The sequence below is a fragment of the Dipodomys merriami genome, unplaced genomic scaffold, assembly GCF_024711535.1.
Source record: "Dipodomys merriami isolate MVZ:Mamm:240054 unplaced genomic scaffold, mDipMer1.0.p SCAF_374, whole genome shotgun sequence".
Taxonomy (NCBI): Eukaryota; Metazoa; Chordata; class Mammalia; order Rodentia; family Heteromyidae; genus Dipodomys; species Dipodomys merriami.
Window position 1 is genome coordinate 851,276 of NW_027205315.1, and position 4,914 is coordinate 856,189.

General features: G+C 38.7%; 1 long non-coding RNA gene across 1 annotated transcript; it reads right to left on the minus strand.

Annotated features, from left to right (window-relative positions):
* Window positions 1-672: 672 nt before the first annotated feature.
* Window positions 673-3,989, minus strand: LOC138804850 (uncharacterized). Its single transcript, XR_011365356.1, has 3 exons — window positions 3,911-3,989; window positions 1,127-1,155; window positions 673-789 (listed from the first exon to the last, which is right to left on the minus strand). It is a non-coding gene; the product is annotated as an uncharacterized lncRNA (long non-coding RNA).
* Between the last annotated feature and the right edge of the window lie 925 nt (window positions 3,990-4,914).

Genomic DNA, 4,914 nt, shown 5'->3' on the forward strand with positions numbered 1-4,914 from the left:
CTAACTAGTCTAACTTCAATTCACTTTCCTCAGATCTCAGGTTTCTAACTAGCTAGAATTACAGGTGTGAGCCACCAGTGGTACTTGGCCTACCTTCTTTTTGTTAAGTAGTTTAAATGTAAAAGACAGTTGCAACCATAGTAAAAAAGAAATCAATTTAACTTTCCCAGCTTCATTAATGTTTAATATTTTGTCACATTTAATACATACAGAAAAACATTTTTTGTAAATGGTCCTGCAATTTGGTTTTCATATCAGATTTTTCGTCATGATGAACTTGATTTTTATAGCTTTTTACTTACTAAATATTGATGAGAATATGTTCAGAGGGCATTGATGACCTTTTGTTGGTTTTCATGCAGAAATGTTGCAAGCTAACACTTGATAAATTTGTGTGCAAGACCCCGATGATATATCCACATTCTTAGCCAGAATACAGTAGTGCCTGTTACAAATCATCTAGATCTGACAAACCCTGACTCAGGCCTTGTTACCACCTTCATGAATGTCCTCTTAGTGTGCAATACTGACTCTCCAATGACCATGACAGAGCCCTGCTGCACGTTCTCATGACACAGCCAAGGTCACCAGTTAGGCGTGGCACCTACAGTATGATGGAGACTGGTGACTGTTCATATGGTGGAACGACACAGGAAATGTTAGGTCCTTAAGCTGTCATCAGTCCCCAGGGTTCTTCATGAGTATTCGATCCTAAGATTTAAGGAGACATCAAACTCTCTCTTCCTTGTGCAAGTTGTGGACAAGTTTTTCTTCTGGGGCTGTCATCTTCTGTGGAAAGATATGATATGATCTGAGCTCTATAAGCCATTTTGCTTATTCTAGGCCCTTAGGGTAAGTCTGGCATGTATACTTAGACAAAAAGAAATGTAGTGATAAAAAATAGGAGACAACATTTTTCCTAGTCTATTTATTACTCAAATAGGTTTTCAGATTCTACCAATAATTCTTATTAGTAAGAAGCACTATCTCAAAAATAATCAGTGACCAGGAAACAGAAACAAGATGATATTTATTTTCTTTCATTTTTTTCATTTTTTTTTACATTTATCTCTCTTTCAGAAGTTTAAGGGGGGCTGGGAAGGTGGCTCAGTGGTAGAGCGCTTACCTTGCATGCTCGAGGCCCTGGGTTCGATTCTTCAGCACCACATAAGAAAAAAGAAAAAAGCCGGAAGTGGCGCTGTGGCTCAAGCAGTAGAGCGCTAACCTTGAGCTGAAGAGCTGAGGGACAGCGCCCAGGCCCAGAGTTCAGGCCCCATGACCGGACCCAAAAAAAAAAAGAAGTTAAAGGTGTCATTGAAAAGGAGGGACAAAGAATGAACATGTGCAACATTGAAACTTTGATCTCTAATTAACCATTCAAAATCAAGACATGGAAATTTGGTTCAAGTCGTAGACTGTTACCCTTGATTAAAAAAAGCTAAAGGTCATCTCCCTGAGTTCAAGCCCCAGTATTCACACACACACACACACACACACACACACACACACACACACACACACACACACACACACACCACACACACACACACACACACACACACACACACACACACACACAAACACAAACACACACACACACACACACTAGTCCTTAGTGCTCAGGATCCTGACATGGAGATCAGCCTTTTCCAGCTCAATTTATCCTAGTTCTGGTAAGGACAGCTATTTAAGCTGAAGTTTGGTGGATAATAGTCATTCCTTCTCATTCTTTTTGCCTGTTGGTGTTGTTGAGTCCACTTCAGGGCAAAATCAGTGCCTGACACCTACTTGCTGCCATGGCAAAGTTGGCTGTGACATCTTAGATGCTATGGCCATTTTATTGTGAAGCCGTGTGAGGACACCCAACCCCACACAATTTTCCCCAAGGTATGTGTCTCCTTTGTCCAGAAGTGCATTCAACAATTCAGCAACCAAAATATCACCCAGTTCCTGATAAACTCAGAGTATGTTTCTATTTCCTTTAAAAAAATTCGACATGCCTTTGACAATTTGTCATTGAATTACTGAAACAGAGTATATAATTTTATGTATTTGTAAGTCTTTGACCATCTTTCTTTAGCTCTTGTCATATTTCTACGTGTTTGCAGCTTGCGAAGGGAAAAAGATTTAATTCAATATAGTCAGACTATCGTTCAGAAGGATATTTTTAGAACCTTGTGGAGGGAATGCCAACTTTCCATCTGGTGTTCTAAAGATGGCCTTCTTGGTACAGGAACTGAGTACACAGTCAAGATAAGAAGCTTGTCCTGATTTCTACTGACTTTCCTCTGTGGTCAGGGAGTTTGATCCCATGGCATATGTTTGTTTGCTACACTGGAGGGCCCATGCCTCCTCTGAAAAATCTAAGGCTTGGGGATAAGAGATACTAAAACTCAAAACCGAGCTTCCTACATCAGTAGGATTACAGGTTTGAGTCTCATGTACTCAACTTTTTTATACATACTAAACTCAGTTTCATTATATTCACTTTCATTATATTCACTTCATAGACAGATATATACAAATATATGTATATAATATTTATGTATAATCAGTGTTATATCTAGAAACACACAAATATATATTCATATAATTATAATCAAATTATATCACTACTTTCTCCAATAACATTTACACTAATGTTTTGTGCAAAAACCACACAATTCTAAAATTTTAAATGCCTTTTTAGTTTGAAAAATCATATTGAATCTTATATATTATATAATATACTATGTAGAACATAAAGAATATAACATGTATTTACATATAACTGATTTAATTGTGGAAATTTTTCCTGATTTTTTGTTTGTTCATCTATGTAAGCCTTCTTTCTTCTATTGATGATGGCTTTTACTTTCCAGTATACATATCTCCTATATATTTTGTCAAATATTTTCAGCCCAAAGTAGACTTTTTATATTATTGGAGCCAAATTTTCCTTCCATATTTGCTCAAGGCAAATCAATGCAATGAAAATGTATACAGATTTGAACTCATTGTTGGAAGAGAGTCCCACTTAACGCTATAAGTATTGTGGTATTTGTCCCAATTGACAGAATAGCTTTCTAGGACATCTGATCTGCTATGTTCTAGACCTTTTGTAGCCACCTTATCACCCCATACAGGCATGGCCTGGCTTCCTTGTCACTCTTGTTGCATTTAACAGCTCCCATTATATCTAGTAGGCTCTCTTCTACAGCCCCCTGTCACTCTGCTTCCCCGCCTCCAGAACAGGTATGCACGATTCTTCAGTTTGTAGGTTTAAAAAGAAATATATTTAGGATTCATGAATTCTAGAATATGTCAAAAACATTTACATTTTAATAAAGTTAGAAAAATAAATAGAATGAACCTTTTACAAAAATCAGAAAAAAAAGAAAAATAAGTATTTTCTTAGGAAGGGGAGAAGGAATCTCAAAATCTAGATTGGCCTCTAAGTTGCCTTCAGGCAGAAATTCTGCCTCAGAGTCTTCAAAGGGATCTACTTCCTCAATAAAGACAGGATTTTCTTCCTGAGTCCAGGGAGGGACAGATTCTAATTTATCAACTGGAAATTGGATACCTTGCAAGAAGAGAGATTGGTCTGGGTATTCTGTGAGGAAAGATTCCCTTTCCTCAACTGAATCTAGATTTTGGATCTCACTTATTGGTTTTCCTAAACATAGACTGTGGTCATTTTCCATTAGCACATATTTAACTATCACACCAAGAAGTGTTTTTTTTTTTTTTGACTGATTTAGAGCTGATCTAGCTGGATTGTGAACATCAATGGAAGACATTCTGTATCGTCTTCTTCGTTGGTGGTATGTGTAGATACACCTGCATCACATGTGGGGTTCAGAATCAGTTGGATGTCCACAGGACTCAAAACCTACTTTGGCCTTTCTACAAATTGAAAAACACCCTCTACCTTCACAGGATTTCTGGAGATCAGCGATGGCTTCCAATCTCCATCAGTCACCATAGACGACATCACTGATGGGTTCTTTATCTGGAGTTCTGCAGGAGCTTTTCTACGGTGATGCAAACCTGAGAATGAAAATAGGTACAGGAGTCTTTGAGTAGACCCTCGTAGTTAAGGTGTCACTAAACTTCCAAGATGATCTAATAGGAGAAGCAGTAGGATTTGAGTTGGGACTGAACACTGATGAGGAGGTAGGCTTTTTCTAATGAGTGGCTACTTCCAAGTTCTTTCAAAAGGAGAACAGACATTACCTGGCAAAGAATATCCATAAAAGGAAATTTTGCCAAGCTGGGGAGTACTAAGGGCTCTTGGCCAATCAGACACATCCCTAGAGACTCAGGTTCCATCCCTACTCACAAGCTCTGGGGCATCTAAACAAGGACTTCTTCCTCTTTTTCTTGGTCTCATGGGTTCCTCCAGCTGGTCCAGAAAAATATGTAAGCGGAAGAGCAGGTCTGAAGAGGCCATGATGAGCTTGACATTCTGTGTCAGTTCTTTCAGGGTGTCATTGTTCTTGGGCTCATAGAAATCATCAGGGTAGAAGTCCATCCACATGGGGAGGATGAAACAAACAACGTTGTGGGCAGATTGATTGTTGGGAAGTGGAAAGAGACTCCTGCAAGCAGGATGCTCCTCACAACCCACTTCTAGTAATTTCTCAAATATAATCCTCTAAAATTCTCCCTGTAATAGGAAGAGAAAATTTTTCCCCACTGGATCTGACTTGCTACACACAGCCCTCCCTGTCATCCATGAGAGTCCAAAAGCACAACCACAACCACAACTGTGTAATCTGCTATCCACTGATGTGCCAAGCCTCAACCCCCTGTTGAAAATCACAACTGGTGTTCAAAGAAGAAAGTTGAGTTTGATTCAGAAACCTCAAAGATACCAAGTTTTCAAGGATAGAATTATTTGTGCCAGCGTCCACTTACTTCTTCACTTGTTCA